Here is a 21550-nt window from a genome sequence, read left to right as displayed (position 1 = left end):
TCTGAGCCCGCAGACCCCCCTCCGGTCAAATTCGGAGGGGAGGGGGCTTCTCGTTAGCTCTTCTGGGGCCTAAAACCGCACGGCTTTGTCTTCCCTGGCCTGGCCGAGGGCAGGGCAGGGCATGGAGGCTTTTCCTTCATCCTCTTCCAGTTAGTTTTGAAGAGTAGAGTCAAACCAGGTTACAAAATTGCAGGAAGAAAGAGTCGAGGACAGTGTCTGCCTTCTAGTGACTCGGTTCTCGATTGGCACCCTACGTTAGTTTTATTTCTTTAGTTGCTTTATTTTAAAGCAGTCCTGGAGAGACATTTATGTAGTCCAACTGTGAAAAGGTTATGGGTTCCAGTGATTTGAAACATCTTGTTGGCTTTCATTTTAATTATTCCAAATGGTAGTGATTTAAAACAGTTCTCAGAACTCTGATCCGAAAAATTAAACTCTCTTTGAAACGCTTAGACTTTTTTTTTTTCCTTTCCCTTTCAAAAACAAAAACGAACCCCCCCCCCTCCCCCCCCGCACCGTTTTGGCTCATCTCTTTCTCATCGATATAATAAGGCTTCTCAGTTCTCGGACTCCCTAGAGTGTTGCCTTAAAATCATTCATTTAAGTATTTATCTGTCATGTCGTAGGTCTGTATTAAGAGATGCGTGTGGGTTTTAACTGTGTTTTTGTTACTGGAAAGATTATTGGGAGGAGGAAAAAAGTCTAAAGCTCTCATCTCCCTAGGAGTCCACAGAGATGGAAAGTAAGTAAGTAATTTCTAGTGGATAAAAGTAACATCGGGGCACCAGTAAGTGTGTCCTTGTGTTTATAACCAGTCTATATAGTGGCCGTTTTATCCCCTTTAATAAGACCGTACCATATATTGAACACTACTCCATGTGTGTGTCTGGTCCTTTAATTCTTATTTATATCAGCCCTGCAGTGTTGATTTGATTATCTCTTTATACCAGAGGATCACCCAGATACACAAATTGTTCTTGGTCTCACGGTTTTAAGTGGGAGAATTGACATTGGATCCCAAAAGCCATGTTCTTGGCTTTACACACATGGTGTCCAAATCCGAGTTTCAAAAGCAACTGGAGCGAGATATGTTTAAATACAGATTTGTAACCTCACCTTTGCCCCCCATGATTTGTTAGGGCCAGTTGGGTTTTTCTGTTACTGTTGGTTTCCCCAAAACATCTAATGTGTTACACAATCTCAGTTTTAAGCTTCTGACTTTCAACTTCCTGCTGTCCCTAACGCCCAATTTTGAAATTCTGGCCCACCCAGCAAATATGTAGGAGTCTGTGTTAGTCGACAGCTGTCCAGGTGATTCCACTGTGACACAGATATGCATTTGGACTATCGCTATACTATATACCGCGTGCTGTGCTGCTGGCTCTTTTTTGAATGGAAACATGAGGCCCATATCGCTTTGAGTTTCAACACAGTTTTATTGCTCGTTCTTTTTTCTCCTCTAGCTGCCATTTATCAAATTATTGAACCTTTTCTTACAGAAAGAAGGTTTAGGTATTCTAAGACTTTAAAATCTCAGTACGTTTTCAAATGTGTATCTCCTTCTGCTGAAAAGTTATATAACATACAGGCTTCTAGGTCTAGCTGGGCCATCTAGTTTAGTCCAGACAGCTGTGCAACAAAAATAGAATTGAATCTAGGATTGATACAGAAATGAGGAATAGGGTAGAAAAGATTCGGGGGTGGGGGAGGGACCTAGAAATAAATTCTTGGGGGAAAGGATTCTTTTCAGAATTTTGAATTTGGAGGATATCTTTTGGGTTTTGGGAAGTAGGATGGTGAAGTGGCTCTAAACATGAGACCTTTTAAGAACAGAGGAGGCTTTCAGGACACGGAAGGTCAGGAAGAAACATCCAGAGCAGGTGATGAATAGCTGACCTGGCCAAAATGGGAGGAAACTAAGCGATAAAAATCATTAACTTCTCTGGAGCAAGAGCCGTGTATATTTGTTCTGTGCTTTCCTTTCTTTATTTCTTTAGTCACTGTTGTGTTTAATAACTGCTAGGGGGAATGGTTAAAAACTTTTGTGATGCAGATGTCAAAATTATGTTATCTTATGCGCACATTTCTCTCACCTTCCACGTTTGAACATTTTTATAAGGAGCAACTCTTAAGCGCCTGTGTGCAGTCCGTGTCCAGTCTAGACTAGTGGGCGGGTGGAGGTCTAGGCTTTGACTGTCCAGTGTGCTTTTTCTCCCTTTGTGTTTCATGGTAAATGCCAGAGTAATTATATTCTTTGACTAAAACCCAGTAAAGCTTGAAAGGAGAAGAAATCTAAAACCTGCTTAGGAGGAGGGACGTCTTCGTTTTATTTTTATTTTTTAAATATTTATTTTGTGAGAGGTAGAGTATGTGCAGGGGAGAGGCAGAGAGAGAGAAAGGGAGACAGAGAATCCCACTCAAACCCACAAACCATGAAATCATGTCCTGAGCTGAAATCAAGAGTTGGACGCTCAACGAATCTGAGCCATCCAGGTGCCGGACTAGCTTCTTCATTTTAAAGTAGCCTTTAGTGGGGGGTGCCTGGCTGGCTTAGTCAGTAGAACATGTGACTCTTGATTCCAGGGTTGTGAGTTCAAGCCCCACATTGGGTGCAGAGATTACTTTTAAAATAAATTAGTTAATTTAAAACATAATAAAGGGGCCTTTGGTGGGATTCAAGGCAGACAAAATCTCTGCCCTCATGGAATTTAGAGTATAGTGGGGAAGACAGGAAGTAAGTTAAACACAAATAATCATGATAATTGGAGATTAGAGAAACAGTAAACAGTTAAGCTGGTAGATCTATAAGAATGTGTTGTGGGGAATGACTTTTGGCTAGTGAGAGTCAAGGGGCGTCCCTTTAGAGAGTGATACTTGAGCTGAGGCTTGAAACATGAGCTTGTACTACTCGCTATGTGCAAGCTGGGGAGACAGTCCTAACCTGTGAACAAAGTGCAAAGACCTGGAAGGCCCAGAAGGGCATGGGTGTTAGAGAGAAGCAAGAGGTGAATGAAATAAGAGTTGAGAGATCTTCTAGGGCCTCCTGTATTCGGCTGTACCAGGAGTTTGGGGTTTTGTTTTATTCAAAATAACAAGCTATTGAAGGGCTTTCATTGGGACAGTGGTTATTATTTGGTGGGTTTTTGTTTTTGTTTTTGTTTTTGTTTTAGAGAGAGAGGGTGCAAGTGAGCGAGGGGCAGAGAGAGAAGTGGGGCTCATCCAATGCAGGGCTCCAGCCCAACTGATGTGGGACTTGAACTCACAAACCGTGAGATCGTGACCTGAACCGGAGTCAGATGCTTAACGACTGAGCTGCTGTTTTTGTTTTTAATTTTTTTTTTAACGTTTTTATTTATTTTTGAGACAGAGACAGAGCATGAATGGGGGAGGGGCAGAGAGAGAGGGAGACACAGAATCGGAAGCAGGCTCCAGGCTCTGAGCCATCAGCCCAGAGCCCGATGCGGGGCTCGAACTCACGGACCGTGAGATCGTGACCTGAGCTGAAGTCGTACGCTTAATCGACTGAGCCACCCAGGCGCCCCTGTTTTTGTTTTTAAAGATCACTGCTGCTGTATGGAGCAAGAGGGGAAGTAGACAGGGAGGCTATTGCAGTAGCCGGCTCAAGACTGATGGTATCTAAGCAAACACAGTGGCAGTGGGGATAGTGCAGGGTAGATGGTGGGATTTAGATGTATTTTGAAGGTGGAATCAGAAGTATTGGCTTAATGAGTTATCTGTAGAGACGGAGGAATCAAGGAGGACTTCAAGTTTCTAGCCTAAGCTTTGGTGGCCGATGGTGCCATTTGCTGGTTGGAGAAGACTGGAGGAGGAACAGGTAGGAAGGGTGCGTAACGAGTTCTGTGTGGGACCTGTTATGTTTTTGAAATACTTGCAAGACCTCCAAGTGGAAGGTCAGGTAGGCAGTGAATCTTCAAATTGAGCTGATGGGAGTGGACATAAATTGTGGGAGTCACTAGCATACGAATAGTATGTCATGGAACTAGTTGAGATCATTTGTCATCATAGAAGTCTTAACATCGAACCCTAAAACGCTTCCAGTGGCTAAAGGTTGGACAAAAGAGACTGAGAGGGCCATTAAATGGGAAGAATGGATTATTCTTTTCAAGAGAGAATGGTCTTCTCTGCCAAATTCTCCTGAGAACACTGAGGATAGAGAAATGACCGCTTGGATTTGTCAACATGGAGGTGGCTGTTTGACAAGGAGTTTCAGTGGCATATGGGGATGGAAGCCAAATCAGAATGCACTGAGGATGGGATGGGGTGACCGTAGCCCGCTTTTTGGGGAAGTTTTGCTGTAAAGTCTGGAGAGCGACAGCACAGCAGTGGCTGGAGAGGGAGGGAGGGTTGAAGAAGTGCTTCTTTTTAAATGGCGGGGAATGGAAGAGCATTTTTAAATAGACTAATGGGAATATTTAAGAGGGAGGGAGTGACTAACAGAAGAGAGATAAGACTACCAAAGGAGCAGAATTGTTGAGAAGGTGAGAAGCTATTCAAAACACAAGAGGGTTTGCCTTTGACAGGAGTAAGACGACTTGCAGAGTGGCAGGAGAGGAGGCAGAGAATATGGGCACAGTGCAAAGACGCTTATAAATTGGGGATGGAATACACGGCTTTATGATCTGTGTTCTCAATGAAGTCTGAGTCAAGACCAGCAATGAGGAAGAAGGGGTGTGCATGACCTTGGACAGCAGGATTGTGAACTAAGTCCCTGGGAAGCGAGGTAGGATTGCTGTACACAGGACTGCCTGGCTGTGCCTCGCCTCTGAATTTGAAGTGAAACCGGTCCATCCAGTTGTGTAGTTTTTTGCGAGCAATATCCAGCTGTTACAAGGGAAGCCAAGAGCGGGCAGGGGATTGGTTTGACCAGGACTGGAGTTTTACACCCCACCCCACCCCTCACCCCCACATGTGACAGCAGAGAGAAACTAGGACTTAAAGGTGGTTTCAGGGGACAATTAAAATGAACCTTGAAATGTTAGCTGGGTAGGAAAGCAAGAGAAGAGAATGGGGGTGGGGGCCATGAAGTTAACCATGAGACTTGTTCTTGGTTAATAAAAAATGAGTTAATGGGGAAAGAATTTAAAGGTGGGTTGATGAAAAATCCTGGAGTTGGATAATAGCTGCAATGGCACAGCAGTGTGAATGGGCAGAAGGCCATTGAGCTGGACACTTAAAGACAGTACATCATGTATTTTACCACAATAAAAATAACATCTAAACGTTTGTGGCAACTACAGATGTTACTTGCACACTGCCTTGGACTATTTGCAAAGTACTGCATTTTTTTTTTAAATGTTTATATTTGAGAGAGAGACAGAGTGTGAGTGGGGGAGGGGCAGAGAGAGGGAGACACAGAATCCAAAACAGGCTCCAGGCTCTAGGCTCTGAGCTGTCAGCACAGAGCCCGACGAGGGTCTTGAACCCACAAAGCATCCATGATGTGAGCCAAAGTCAGATGTTTAACCGATTGAGCCACCCAGGTGCTCCTAAAATACTGTATTTTCTATGGAAGACAGTAGCTTTAAAAATTGTATCTGAAATTACTGGGGCTAAGGAGAGTATCTCCACTTTATCATGTTTATCCCAAACTTGAGTGTGCAAAATAGTCACCTAGAGATTCTGGAATGGGACCAAGAAATTTTAAATTTTTTCTTAACCTGTTCACTGACTTATTCTAACCCTTCAGCATAGCATTTAAAACAAGCCTGGCATGGGGTGCCTGGGTGGCTCAGGCAGTCGAGTGTCCCCTTCTTGATTTCGACTCATGTCATGATCTCACGGATTCATGGGATTGAGCCCGTCATTGGGCTCTGTGCTGACAGTGTGGAGCCTGCTTGGAATTCTCTCTTTCTCTCTCTCTCTGCCTGTATGCTGCTGTGTCTCTCTCTCAAAATAAATAAATAAACATTCTTTTAAAAACCAGAGAAGCCAGGCATTCGGTAAACATTTGTTGACTAAAAATGTTTGACAGTCCGGGTAGAGTAAAATGATAGGAGCCAAAAGGAAAGGTTTTTGAGATTGGTTGAGATCAACAGTGCCTTATACATTCTGATCTCTGGGGGTGATGAGAAAAAGCAGATTATGGGCTGAGGAGGGAGAAAGGAAGTATTGGGAAAATCATTTTTTTTTTTTTTAATTTTTAACGTTTATTTATTATTGAGAGACAGAGTGTGAGTATGGGAGGGGCAGAGAGGGGGAGACACAGAATCCAAAGCAGGCTCCAGGCTCCGAGCTGTCAGCACAGAGCCTGACTCGGGGCTCAAACTCAACAAACCGTGAGATCATGACCTGAGCTGAAGTCGGATGCTTAACCGACTGAGCCACCCGGGCGCCCCGGGAAAATCATTTTTTAAAGATTCAGACAAAACCAAATGGAAATGTATAGCACTCCCTTCAACCACGCCTTTCTGCATTCTTTGAGTGACGTTCATTCACCTTCTCATAAGGTCCTGTGTTCCTCAACCTGCCTACAGAATAAGTAATAGGTGAAATTCGAGAAAAAGAATGGGGTAGATGATAAGATTCAAAATAGATGTCTGTGGTCTCCACTGGAAAGATAGCAAGGTCATTTGTTAGGGGTGGAGGCAAAAGGCTTGGAGTTTAAGGAGAAAAGGAGTCAATTTGTGGAATGTATCAGATGGGGGGGGGGGGACCAGAAATGGGACTTGACTATAATGAGGCAATGTGAATTAAGCTAACATAGAGGATCCATCTCTCCGTGGTCAGTATGATCTATAGTAGAAGTGGAAAATACAGCGAGGGGGAAGGGTTGTTCAATTAGTGTGGAGAAGTGGGAGAGCTGACAGGAAAGGAATGGGGTGTGGACTTTAAAGGAAAGCCCTAACGTGGAGACCTTGTAAGTGGTACCTCACTTTGTGGAAGTTGGAGCCCAGGATGTGGCTCTGCTGGGGACGGCTTGCCCATTTGTAGTGCAGTTCAGGAGAGTTCCGGGGCTGTCCGCGTGTTGTATGGGAAAGTAGAAGAAAGAGGTCTTGGGGGGAAGCGGCTGTGGGGGCTTTGATCTGTTTTTTTTCTTCACCTCACATTGCATCCAATCAGGAAAAGATCCTGAGACCTCACTGTACTAGATCTTAAATCCAGGTTCCCCTTCCCCTTAATCTTTATCAACTTTAATTCATATGGTTGTGACTTGATGATAAATTTTTAATAAAGTTGTAAAATTGAACATTTTCTGGTTTTGTGGGTTCTTTGGCTGTCTTGCAAACACATTAAACACTTCTATTACCTGAAATAAAAAGGGTGAATGTGAAAATGTGAGGGAATGAGGTATGAAAAGTATTATCTTTCTAGCAAAGGCTTATCTCAGTTCAACCAAAATCCAGGATGCTTCCTTGTATCATCAGAAATTATGTTTTCTGTCCTCACCTGTAGTTGGAACATTTTCACAAGGAAGAGAATAGGGGGGAAAGAGAAATAATATTTGTTAAACCTTAACATTATTTCCAGCCCTGATGTTTTAATATTATTAAATTCTCTTAGTAACCCTGGAGGTAGGTTTTGTCTGTAGAGATAATGAAACTGAGGTTTACAAAGGGTAGATAACTTACCCAAGGTTCCATTACTAAGGGTCAGAGCTGGGATTTGAATGTATACTGTAGACCCATGCATCATACATTTTGCCATCAGTATTAAGCCCGTGTATAGATTTAATTGACAGATGACTGCCTACTGAACATTTTAATATATTAAAATTGGATGACCTTGATTTCAGTAGAAGGACTAGGGAAAAGTAGTGTTTTTGGTGATAAATAAAAACTGCGACCAAAAACACCAGAATCTCTTACGGTGATAAATTCTAGGTCAGAGCTCTTATTCTGCCCCTTCTGCAGATAACTCGGTTTTTATTTGCACAGTAAGGTGAGTCAAACATGGGGACCGTTTTAGCTCTATCTTTGGTAGCAATCAGAGATTATGAATCATATCTTTCACTTAAAAAAAATCCTAATTGGGAAAAAGAACACTTAGGACCTTAATTAAGCATGATACGGTGCAGCTCAAGTTGTACCCGTGCTTAGAATGTCAATATAAGCACAGTAATTAGAAGTACAGATTTGGGGTGGAAGTACTTAAGATGTTCAGGAGCGCCTGGGTGGCTCAGTCGGTTGAGCATCCGGCTTCGGCTCAGGTCATGATCTCACGGTTTGTGGGTTCAAGCCTCCATCAGGCTCTGTGCTGACAGCTCAGAGCCTGGAGTCTGCTTCGGATTCTGTCTCTCTCTCTCCCTCTCTCTGCCCCTCCCCCACTCACGCTCTGTCTCCCTCAAAAATAAACATTAAAAAATGAAATGTTCAAAGTGTGATTCACTTTAAGGAAACATTCTTTTAAAGAGGCCATACTGTAAGGTTGAACATAAGGCACATTTACTAAGTGTGGCCAGTAAGGTAACATGTCAAAAGGAATTTTTATTTCCTTTTTGACTGTTCCAAAAGGCTTAGCCCTGATAGGCAACAGGAGTAAAAGATCATGAAACACTCGCCCTGTGGGTTCTTGAGTTCACCAGGGCTGAGATCTATAGCTCTTGAGCCGCATGCTGCTTACTGAACACTCTGAGGTAGCACATGAGTTCTTCATGCAAGGCTGCAAGAACTAACTTGAATTTTCCCCCTTTGCCCATTGAGAACCAACTCTATCACTGCTTATTAGTGGGAAGCCTAAGTTGGGGAGATGAAGAATTTCAAAATCTTGTGGTAAGTGTCACGCTGGAGAGAATCTCAAAATTTGTTATGTGGTCCGTAAATATCTTGGCCATAACTAAGGAGTAATAAGGCTGCTATTGTACGTATTAGAATCAACCACCCATAAAAGTTGCTTGCAGTATATTTCAAAATGACCCCTTTTGAACTTTTTTTTTTAACGTTTATTTATTTAGAGAGAGAGAGGGATCATGAGTGGGGTAGAGGCAGAGAGAGAGAGGGAGAGAGGGAGAAATCCCAAGCAGGCACTACCCTGTCCTCACAGAGCCCATCGTGGGGCTCGATCTCACTAACTGAAATCATGACCTGAGCCGAAACCAAAGTCAGATGCTTCATGGACTGAGCCACCCAGGCCGCCCCTCCTTTTGTACTTTTTAAAAAGATAAATCAGCTTATCTGGTTACTTCAGTTTTTAGAGTTTTTAGTGCTCCTTAGAAAATATTTTACAGTGTTATGGCCACCCCCATCAGTGTATTTTTAGCAGTACGTTTTCAAGTCCTAAGCATTTCCTCTGAACTAAAAAAAAAAAAAAAAAAAGCCATAGTTGTTGAATAAGCTTAGTTTCAGTGCAGTATAACTGATAGTTTTGTGAAAATAAAATAGGGTAGTTTATAATTTTCTTTTTTTTTCAGAAATCATTTCTCAGGGCACCTGGCTGGCTCAGTCATCTCAGGGTCGTGAGTTTGAGTCCCACGTTGGGTGTAGAGATTACTTAAAAATAAAATCTTTAAAAAAAATCATTTCTCAATAAACAGAACTGGAGAAACCTGGATGCCATTTTGAGAGATTAAATTTAAAAATCTTTGTGTTTGTCAAAGTTGTTACAAAGTTAAAATTCACGGCAATGAAAGTTAGAAAACTTCAGTTTTTTAAACTAGAGAAAATTTTAGTTTTTTAAACTAGACATAACCTGGGAAGTAGAATACTAGGATTTTCTTTTCATGTGAGAACTGTCTTAAAACTTAGAAGTAACTCTTTCCATGTATAGACAACTATTACCCACAAAAAAAAAATCACATTTTTTTCCTCCTGACTACTGAGCGTAAAAGTTATTTTCATGTGGTTTTGATTTGGAAGTATTTCTTCCCGGATTTAAAATAAAAATGCATGCTGCTATATTTAGATTTAACTCTGGCATTTCCTAGAAGTGCAAAGAAATACATTTAGAAATAGGTCGCTTTATTCTTCCTATCTGTATTCTGATTCACCAGATCTGTGAGAATCTTAGGATTGGAGAGCTCCATGGAAGCCAAGCCCTTTTCTCTGGGTGTGATCACACTTAAAAGATTAATATTTACTAGATATGTTTGGAGCTGCTTTTATCCATAGACCTCAAGATGGCTTTTTTGTTTTACTGTTTTACATGTTTGTCTGACTTCATATGTCACATGATACCCTTATTATTTTCTGTTACAGCATATATCATGTAGATAAAACAATCTGAAAGTAAATGCCCAGAGAGAATAATACAAAGAGAAATGAAATTTGGGTAACCATGCTGTTTGAAAAAAAGGGGTGGGGAGGACCTTTACATACTTAGCAATGTAAAGTGGACATTATGCCATGGAAAATACCAAATACATACCAAAGAAAATGTGCTTCTCTTTTTTAGATGGTATCTTCTGAGTACTAATATATTACTGTACATGTTTTTTTCATTTACATGGTCATATTAAAGTTTTACGGTTAAATTAGACAAATAATCGATTAAGAAGTTACCCTAAGTCGTGCAGGAGTCTGTTTACAGAGCTTCCCCTTCAATCCTCATGGAGGAAGTTATGCATGTGCAGCAGTCAAGGTGAGGAAAAAAATCTGCAGCTAATTTAATTTTTTTAATATTTGTTTATTTTTGAGAGAGGCAGACAGAGTGTGAGCAGGGGAGGGGCAGAGAGAGACACAGAATCCGAAGCAGGCTCCAGGCTCTGAGCTGCCAGCACAGAGCCTGACGTGAGGCTTAAAACCACCAACTGGGAGATCATGACCTGAGCCGAAGTCAGATGCTTAACCGACTGAGCCACACAGGCGCCCGTCTGCAGCTTATTTAGAAAGCTGTCTAAACTGTTTTTCAGAAGCACACGTTGGATATGCAACACAACATGCACAATATAGAGAGATAGGCTCAAATGTTCATGTAAATGAACACTTTAAATACCTGCATAATGTGAATATAGATAGGTAAGTTGTTTTTTAAAATGCATTTTCTTCATGAGTTGAATACCCCCCAGCTACAACTTTCTATTATTAGATCAAAAATTGTGACATAAAACCTACGTGACATTAACCTTTTATTTTTGTCACATGTTGCATAAATTCGCAACTCGTAACTATCATTTAAAATATGTTCTGGGGGCGCCTGGGTGGCTCAGTCGGTAAGCGGCCGACTTCGGCTCGGGTCATGATTTCGTGGTCCGTGAGTTTGAGCCCCGCGTCGGGCTCTGTGTTGACAGCTCAGAGCCTGGAGCCTGTTTCAGATTCTGTGTCTCCCTCTCTCTGACTCTCCCCTGTTCATGCTCTGTCTCTCTCTGTCTCAAAAATAAATAAAACGTTAAAAAAAATTTTTAAATATGTTCTGTGTTTCATATTACCTAACTATCAAAACATTACCTTGTGCTTGACTCTCAAGAATGTCTTCAGGTTATAAGATGCCATGAAAGATGAAAGTCACTAAGCAAATATTTTCTTTTCAGAGCATGACATTGATTTGGTGTGTGTGTGTGTGTGTGTGTGTGTGTGTGTGTGTGTGTGTGTGTAGAAAATACTTCATCCTTTTAAAATTAATTTAGGGGCGCCTGGGTGGCTTAGTCAGTTGAACGTCTGACTTTAGCTCAAGTCATGATCTCACTGTTCCTGAGTTCGGGTCCCCCATCGGGCTCTCTGCTGACAGCTCAGAGCCTGGAGCCTGTTTCTGATTCCGTGTCTCCCTCTCTGTCTCTGCCGGTCCCCCACTTGTGCCTGCGTGCTCTTTCACTCTCTCTCTTTCTCAACAATAAATAAACATTTAAAAAAATTAAATTAAAAATTACATATTCTAAATTTTTCTTCTAAAATTTCCTTCTAGAGTTTCTTTTCTAAGCAGAATGTCAAAAATGAATATTTTTAAAAATATTACTGTGTCTACTGTGAAAGAGAAAGGCACTACACTGATATTTCATCATCAAATATTTGTTAAATGCTAATTTTGTACAGAGCACTTGGAGGTTATGGGAATACATAATATAGCTAGTTGGATAATAGGGGCACCCAGAAAAATACACAACAGTATATGGTAAGTACCAAGTGAGTAGCACAAGTGAGAGCAAAAGAGAGCCTTTGATTAAAGTGTGTGAGAACATCCATCCATTCATTCATTCAGCAATCAACTGAGCATCTAATTTGTGCCAGGTGCCATTCTAGACTCCCAGATCCCTCAATGAGCAAAAGACCAAGGCCCTGCTCTGGTGGGAAAACAGACAATAAACCTAGATAAGCACTGTAGTAAGTAATGGGGGGGGGGGAGAGGTGGGGATAAAGCAAGTTAAGGAAAGTGTAGAGTGCTGGGGGATGGGAAGGTGGTCATGGTAGGTCATGATCAACTGAGCAGAAACTTGAAGGAAGTAAGGGGCAAGCCTGAGGATATCCGAAGGCGCAGCATTCCAGGCAGAGAGCAGCCAGTGCAAAGGGCCGAGACATGAGCATGCCTGGTGAGTTCAAGGCATGGCAAGTCAGCAAAGGATAGAATTGGGGGTGAGGGGTGGAGACAGGGAGAGCCATCGTGTAGGGCATTGCAGGTTTTCACAGCTGAGCACAGAAAAGGATTTTGTTTTTTATAGTGAGGAAAATGAGGATTCATTGGAGGGTTTTGGCTTATGTTTTAAAAGGACTACTCAGGAGGTTGGGATGAGAAGAGATTGGAGGGAGTAAAAGAGTGAAAGCAGAGAGACCAGATGGGATATGATGATGGTTTGTATTAGGGGGATGACAGTGGAGGTAGACAGTGGAGGATTCTGGACCTATTTTGGAAGTATAACCAAGGGGCTTTCTTGATGGATGTGGAGCATAAGAACGAGCAGTCAAGGTTTACAGATAGGAAATGGAATTTGAACTGGAGCCTAAAGGGATTTGTTGACCATGAGAAGATGGCATAAGCAGAGAAATTTAGGTGGGAGAGAACTAAATTAGGTGAGGAGTGTAAGAAAGGGGCAGGACAGGAAAGTTCTCTGATGGAGTTAGAAGTCTGTAAAAGAAAAAAAAAAGGACGGCTGGGAAGGGACTTTGGGATCAGTTTGTGAAATGCACTAAATGCAAGGTCAAAGTAGATGAATTTTTCCTTTACATATTCAAAATCAAAGGTTTTCAAACAAGGCAGTGATGTGACCTAAAAAGAAAAGACTATTGTGATAATAATAGCTTTGGAACCAGACAGATTGGAGTTCCAACCCTTGCTCTTCTCCTTTCTGTGCTTTTTTTTCCTTTTTTAATGTTTATTTATGTTTGACAGAGAGAGAGAGAGGAAGACAGAGAATGAGTGGGGGAGGGGAAGAGAGGGAGACACAGAATTCTAAGCAGGCTCCAGGCTCTGAGCTGTCAGCCCAGAGCCTGACTCGGGGCTTGAACTCACAGACGGCGAGATCATGACCGGAGCCAAAGTCGCTTAACCGGCTGAGCCACCCAGGCGCCCCCTTTCTGTGCTATCTTGAGTAAATTATATAACCTCTCTGAGGAAATGTGCCCAGTTTCTCCCTCTGGATTGAGAATTTACCTTTCAGAGGAAGTTTGTAAGGATAAAGTGAGATCATCGTATAAAGATTTATATAGTGCCTAACCCATTTGGGTGTCAGCTATCACTGCTTTTTAAAATTATTATAGGGGCGCCTGCCTGGGTGGCTCAGTCAGTTAAGCATCAGACAGTTTCGGCTCAGGTCATGATCTCACAGTTCATGAGATTGAGCCCCACGCAGGGCTCTTCACTGACAGCATGGAGGCTGCTTGGGATTCTTTCTCTCCCTCTCTGCCTCTCTCTCTCTAAATAAACTTTTAAAAATTGAAAAAATAATAAAAGTTATTATAAAAAGTAATATTAAAGCAGTGTTTCATTAGACTAATCTGCTAACAATGAATAAATGAATGGTTCCTTTAGGAAATGAAATGAACTTTTTGCCTGAAGTGAATTGCTCCTGTCAGCCAGTATTTCCTTCCAAAACTGGGCATTGCCCCCTTGAAATTCCTATTAGCTGTCCAGTAGTATACTTTGATCAGAACAGCAGGAGATATAATACAGAATTTCCTCCTTCCCTCCCCAGACATTTAGAGATCAAATCTAACAGATGCCCATCTTGACATTCCCAGTTTAGTATAGAAGATCCTCTGAGAATTTAGCAGCAGAAACCTGACGTCACTTTGAAACCCAGTTTCCAAAAATTAAGGTCCTGCTGAACACAATTCTGCAGAACACAAGATTTAGAAAATGCTGGGAAAGTGAAAAAAAGGCATATGGGCTTTGATTTCATTTAAGTATAAAAATATACCTAAAAAATAAAAATGTACTAAAGAAAAAGACAAAAATCATCCACAGCATCCACGGCATTAGTCAGCTCCAGAGCCCGTAACAAAGTACCATAGGCTGATGGGTGGCTTAAACAACCGAAGTTTATTTTCTCACGGTCCTGGAGGCTGGGTAGTCCAGCATCTATCTGGGTGCCGGCCAATTTGATTGCTGGGCAGGGCCCTCTCCCTGGCTTGCAGACTGCTGTTTTCTCACTGCGTCTTCATGGGAGCTCCGGTATCTCTTCCTCTTATAAAAACACCAGCCTTATCAGATTAAGGCCCTACCATTACGACCTCATTTAACCTCAGTTACCTCATAAAGACCCTGTCTCCAAACACAGTCATCCTGGGGGTTAGGGTTTCAAACACCAGCTTGGCGAGAGACAACAGTTCAGTCCCTAGCAGTCACCTCTAGGCAGTGGTATCATAAGTGATTTTCATTTTCCTCTTTAGAAATTTCCGTACTTTCCAAACTTTTCTGCAGCTGTAGGGGTTGAGTGAAATTAGATTCTACTTCTAGATTCCATTTTTATGAGATGCCTAGAGGAGTCTAATTCATAGGGACAGAGAGGACAGTGGTGGTTGCCTGGGGCTGGAGGGAAAGCGGAATGAAGAATTAGTGTCAAATGGGTGACAGAGTTTCTGGTTTTCCAGGTGAAGACTTCTGGAGATGGGTGGTGGAGATGGTTGCACAACAATGTGAATGGACTTGATACTACTGAACGATACACTTAAAAATAGTTTACATGCGGGAGGCGCCTGGGTGGCTCAGTCGGTTGAGCGTCCGACTTCGGCTCAGGTCATGATCTCACACTCCGTTGAGTTCGAGCCCCGCATCAGGCTCTGGGCTGACCGCTCAGAGCCTGGAGCCTGCTTCGGATTCTGTGTCTCCCCCTTTCTCTGTCCCTCCCCTGCTCATGCTCTGTCTCCCTCTGTCTCAAAAATAAATAGAAACATTAAAAAAAATTTTTTTTAAATAGTTAACATGGTAAATCTTATGTGTATTTTACTACACACACACACACACGCGCGCGCGTGCGCGTGCGTGCGTGCGCGTGCAGATATTCCCAACCCCTTCCCACCAGAAACAAAAACAAAAAACTTCTAAAAAGTACACAACTTTTGGAGTTAAACAGATGGTTTAAGTACCAGTTCCATGTTGATCTAGTGGTTCTCAAACTTGAGTGTGCATTAGAATTACCCAGACGGCTTAACACCCCCTGGGTTCCCGATCCAGTAGGTCTGGAATGGGCCCAAGAATTCACACTTTTAACAACCTCCCAGGTGCTAGAGAACCACGGGCCAAGAGCAAGTCTTGGTTCCTGGTTTATAAAAATGGGCACGTGAGCCAGATATGAGGCTTCTGTGAGGATACCTGATCCAGAAGCTCTCAGCATCAGCTTTAGTTTCCTTTTAGCAAATTGCTTGCTTTTATTTTCAAATAATTTTTGGATTTTTTTCCCCATGTAATAATTATGGTCATTTGACACAAACAGAAAGAAATAACTTATTTTTATTTTTTTTTAGTAAGTTCTATGTGGGGCTTGAACTCACAACCCCTGAGATCAAGAGTTGCATGCTCTACCCACTGAGCCAGAAATAACTTATTTTTAGAAACATATATTAAGGTATTTAAATATGTGAGAAGCATGTAAAATTTAACTTTGTTTCTTAGAAGATTAGGATCATTTCAGCTCAATGGCTAGACTAGGGTTATCTTTGGAACTGATATTTAATGATCAACTTTTTTCCTGTTTCAGATTAAATCTGCACATGTATGTATGGTGGGTAGGGTTATATTCTGGTGAAAATAAGGGCTGTGGCAACTCCCTTCCCTTCACCTCTTGCATAAAAAAAAAAATTGACAAAACCTCTAGGAAACCCTATGTAAATAATTAGGGTAAATATTATTCCTATCACTACAGCTGTTCTTAAAAGTTCCACCTTGTGGCTATCCACAAGAGCTAACAAGGGGAAAATGGCCCTGTAAGCAAGTGTTTTACCTTAACTAAATTCTACAGAAGTCTGTAGATTGGGACTGTCCAATATGGTGACCACTAGCCATATATGGCTATTAACACTTGAGCCATGACTGGCACCAGTTGTGATGTACTGTAAGATTGAAAGACTTTGTCTGAAAAAAATGATGTAGAATATCTAATTTGTTTTATGTTAATTACATGTTGAATGGTTAAAAATTAAATTAAAATATTTTATTAATGTATTTATATTAATATTTTCCATTTAGTCAAAATATTTTTTGATATTATGGACTAAATATATTAAAATTAAGTATACTTAAAAATATGGCTACTAGTAAATTTTAAATCATATGTGGCTCTCACTTGTGACTCATATTTCTGTTTGATAGCTGAGCTCCTCTAGACCTTCCAGGAATTAATAGGTGTTGGGGGTGGAGTTGGGTAAGAAAGGAGGGCTCTGTGGCAATGGTAACATATGAAACATTGACTTTTAAAAAACAAGAGGTCTGATATGCATGATGAATTACCGGGAAGTCTGTGTATGTGTATATATAAATACACATACATGGGTATTTGCAGTATATATATGAAATTGTATATATATATATACAGTATATGTACATATGTATACAGTGAATGTATATATATATACACATATATATACATATACTGTATATATATGAAAATTTTTTTTTAATTGTAGAATTTTCATTCATGGAATAGTGAGGTTTTTGCTGTGGGAGAAAATGTCAAGATTCTCGATTGCTATCTTTTGGTATGGGACACATTTCTAGAAATTGAACCTTCCAAAAATCATGTTTCCACCCACAGAGATGAGAAGCATCATCTCTTGGGAATTAGAGATTTGAGTTCAAACCTCTGTCTTGCTACTTACAAACTCTGCAGTGTTGGGCAAGCATCTTATATTCTCTGTAAAAATAGAGATAATAGTGCATACCTGGCGGGACTGTTAGAAGGGTTAGAACTGTGTGAAATGCCTAGCAGAGGGAAGGCCAGTAGTAAATGTTAGCTGCTATTACAGTTTTTATTATCTCATGTGCCTTGGTATATCAACTAATAATAAAAGGGACTTAATTTTACTGTAAATACCCATGCTAGTATGTTTATTTTCTTGCATATTGATAATGCTTTCTGTAATTTGGAAAATTATTTCAGATGTAGCTCTTGCCTTTCTAATAAGATTACCAGCTACTCGCAAGCTGGGACATATTATTATGTTTGTTTAGCCCTGCAGGACAGACTTACCTAATAAATAAGTAATCATTGAATCCAGTCCTCATTATCATTAGTATAGTAATTATAATGGTACTGCTTGATCTATCATGCTACCTTAACGTGCTTTGTTAAAGAAAAAGCATATGGATGTTAAGGGAATCTTTAACAAAAGTTGCAAACTATCATTAGAAGTTTAAGGAAAAGTTAAATAATGACAAATCTTCATAGGGGAATAATTTTACTCAGTGAGGCAAAATCTAATAATTTAAATATTTAGAGAGGGAAGTAGGGTGTTCTTTAGGCACGACTTTGAAGACATAATGAAGCAAGAAAAAATTATTCTTTTTTTTTTTAATCTTGGGCAAGTTAATTTGTGTCTTTTTTTTAATTTTTTTTTTTTTTAATTTACATCCAAATTAGCATCTAGTGCAACAATGATTTCAGGAGTAGATTCCTTAGTGCCCCTTACCCATTTAGCCCATCCCCCCTCCCACAACCCCTCCCGTAACCCTCAGTTTGTTCTCCATATTTATGAGTCTCTTCTGTTTTGTCCCCCTCCGTTTTTATATTCTTTTTGTTTCCCTTCCCTTATGTTCATCTGTTTTGTCCCTTAAAGTCCTCATATGAATGAAGTCATATGATATTTGTCTTTCTCTAATTTCACTTAGCATAATACCCTCCAGTTCCATCCACGTAGTTGTAAATGGCAGGATTTCATTCTTTTTGATTGCCGAGTAATACTCCATTGTGTGTGTGTGTGTGTGTGTGTGTGTGTGTGTACACACACACACACACACACACACACACCACATCTTCTTTATCCATTCATCCATCGATGGACATTTGGGCTCTTCCCATACTTTGGCTATTGTTGATAGTGCTGCTATAAACATGGGGTGCATGTGTCCCTTCGAAACAGCACACCTGTATCCTGTGGATAAATACCTAGTAGTGCAATTGCTGGGTCGTAGGGTAGTTCTATTTTTAGTTTTTTGAGGAACCTCCAAACTGCTTTCCAGAGTGGCTGCACCAGCTTGCCTCCTCAAGGAAAAAATTATTCTAATTTGTCCAAAAGAATGATACTGAATAATGTCAAGAATAGAACTACGGGTCTATCTTACCTTTTTTAATTGACGTATAATTGATACACAATGTTGCAGGTGTACAACGTCGTGATTCCACAACTCTATTCATTATGCTATGCCCACCACAGCTTAGCTACTATTTGTCACCATCTAACACTATCACAGTACCATTGACTATATTCCCTATGCTGTATATTTTACCCTCCATGACTTATTCGTTATATAATCTGGAAGCCTAGGTCTCCCACCCTCCTTCACCCATTTTGTCTTTCCACCCAACCCCTGCCCCTCTGGCAGCCACCACTTTGTTCTCTGTATTCATGGATCTGTTTCTGGTTTATTTTTTGTTTGTTTTTTTAGATTCCACATATAAGTGAAATCATATATTTTTCTTTGTCTGACGTGTTTCACTTAGCATAATACCCTCTAGGTCCATCCATGTTGTCACAAATGACAGGATCTCTTTTTTAATTCTTTTATGGCTGAGTAATATTCCAGTGTGTGTGTTGTGTGTGTGTGTTTATATATCACATCTTGGGGCGCCTGGATGGCTCAGTCGGTTAAGCGTCTGACTTCGGCTCAGGTCATGATCTCACGGTTCGTGGGTTCAAACCCTGCATTGGGCTCTGTGCTGACAGTTTAGAGCCTGGAGCCTGCTTCAGATTCTGTGTCTCCCTCTCTCTCTGCCCTTCCCCTGCTCATGCTCTGATTCTTGATCTCTCAAAAATAAAAAATATATATATATATATCACATCTTCATCTATCAGTGAGCACTTAGGTTGCTTCCTTATCTTGGCCATTGCAGATATTGTTGCAATACACATAGGGGTGCATATATCTTTTCCAATTAGTGTTTTCATTTTCTTTAGGTAAATACCCAGTAGTGGAATTACTGGATCATATGGTATTTCTATTTCTACTTTTTTTGAAGAAACTGCATACTGTTTTTCTTAGTGGTTATACCAGTTCACATTCCTACAAACAGTTGGTGAGGGTTCCCTTTTCTCCACCTTGCCAACACTTATTATTTCTTGTCTTTTTTGATGCCAGCATTCTGACTTGTGTGGAGTAATATCTCATTGTGATTATGATTTGCGTTTCCCTGGTGATGAGTGATGTTGAGCATCTTTCCATGTGTCCGTTGACCATCCGTATGTCTTCTTTGGAAAAATGTCTATCCGGGCGGGTCTGTCCTATTTTATTTTTTATTATTAAAAAAACATTTTTTTAATATTTATTTTTGGGAGACCGAGAGAAAGGGTGCAAGCAGGGGAGGGACAGAGAGAGAGGAAGACACAGAATCCGAAGCAGGCTCCAGGCTCCGAGCTGTCAGCACAGAGCCCAACGGCGGGGCTCGAACCCATGAAGCATGAGATCATGACATGGGCTGAAGTCGGACACCTAACCGACTGAGCCCCCCAGACACCCCAGGTCTGTCCTATTTTAAATAACCCAAAAGTGATATAAGATAGGGTCAAGCCAAATGAAAAGTTTTTATGTTTTCCCTAAGGAAAAGGGTTGTATTGTAGGCACCAATGTCTTAGAAGATGGGACTGTGTTCTAAATTAGTTATACAGTTTCCCCTAACATCATTCAATTCTGGTACATGTGACTGCTACTTTGAGAATGAAGTGGTTTTAAATTAAAGAAAAAAACGCACGGTGAGTTGGTCTTAAAAATAAATTTAGTATTTTGTTCTTAGACCACTGGAGGCCGTCTATAAGTTACTTGACTCCCTTATTTGAGGGTACAGTAAGTAATCTATAGCAGAATAGCCCAGAAGTGAGTAAGGGGTGCCTGGATGGTGCAGTTGGTTGAGCATCTGATCCTTGATTTCAGCTCAGGTTGTGATCTCATGGTTGTGTGTTTGAGCCCCACGTTGGGCTCCACACTGGGCATGGAGGAACCTCTTAGGATTCTCTCTCCCTCTCTCTCTTACCTCTCCCCCACTTGTGCTCACAAGCACTCTCTCTCTCCAAAAAAAAAAAAAAAAAAAAGAATATACATATATTTTGGGGCACCTGGGTGGCTCAGTTGGTTGAGCTTCTGACTCTTGATTTTGGCTCAGGTCATGACCCCAGGGCTGGAGAGTTGAGCCCCACTTTGGGCTCCAGGCTGAGCATGGAACCCGCTTAAGATTCTCGCTCTCTCTCCCTCTGCCCCTCTCCCCCACTCGAGCTCTCTCTCTCTTAAAAAAAAAAAAAAAAAAGGTGAGTACACAAAAGGGTGTTAATTCAGAGGTCTATTCAATTCTGAGCACTCATATAAAAACTAGAAAAGTACGTGATTTATTTATGTAACTGTTTTCCACTTCGGATGTTCAGGAGAATGAAGCTAGGATTTTGATAAGCTTACCAGAAAAGATTGTTGCATGTTTATCATGAAATTTGCCTTTGTGTTTTACACTGGTCCAAGGTTGAGAATTTTGATGAGCTTTTCCACTGCAGTCTTGTGCTTGTAAGTTGTAAAATGTGTTTCTGTTGCTCTCCACTAAGCATGCAAAATATTAGCTTTACTTGACTTCCTTACTCCGGGAATTTTTTGATAACTTTGGTGATGCTGGAGAGTGTCCTTTCTGCCCAGTTGGAATTGCCAGCTTGCTGCTACCATCCTGTGTATCTGGCAGCACCTTCAACATCTTTGCAAAAATTACATCAAACAGTGTTTAGAAATGACCAGACTGTGCTTAGCAAGTATAAAAATAGCTTGTGGTTGATATTCAGATGTTTAGAATCCCACTGTGTTTGTTACTGCATTGAGTTTATTCACTTCACATGTTGAACAAGTGCCCTGGGCCCTAGCAGTGCACAGGCTCTATGGACCGACCCCTAAAGGATCTGTGGATAGAAGTGTGGGGAGGGGAGACCATGAACTTGGATATGAAGAAAATTGCATGTTACTTTCATTAGACTCCAGTTGAAATTTATCATTTCCTAAATCTATGAATGAAGGCAACCCAAACCATGAATTAACAATGCCTGGGAATTTG

The 21550-nt window shown here is 41.0% G+C and overlaps 1 protein-coding gene across 3 annotated transcripts in view; it reads left to right on the top strand.

The window, feature by feature from the left end:
* The window catches only part of BICRAL (BICRA like chromatin remodeling complex associated protein), a 110297-nt gene that overhangs the window by 30878 nt on the left and 57869 nt on the right, over positions 1–21550 (top strand). The window lies entirely within an intron of this gene.

The sequence above is a fragment of the Panthera pardus genome, unplaced genomic scaffold, assembly GCF_024362965.1.
Source record: "Panthera pardus isolate Hobbes unplaced genomic scaffold, ASM2436296v1 HiC_scaffold_17, whole genome shotgun sequence".
NCBI classification, from domain to species: Eukaryota; Metazoa; Chordata; class Mammalia; order Carnivora; family Felidae; genus Panthera; species Panthera pardus.
Note: the sequence above shows the minus strand (reverse complement) of the source record. Positions and strands in the feature narration are given on the sequence as shown.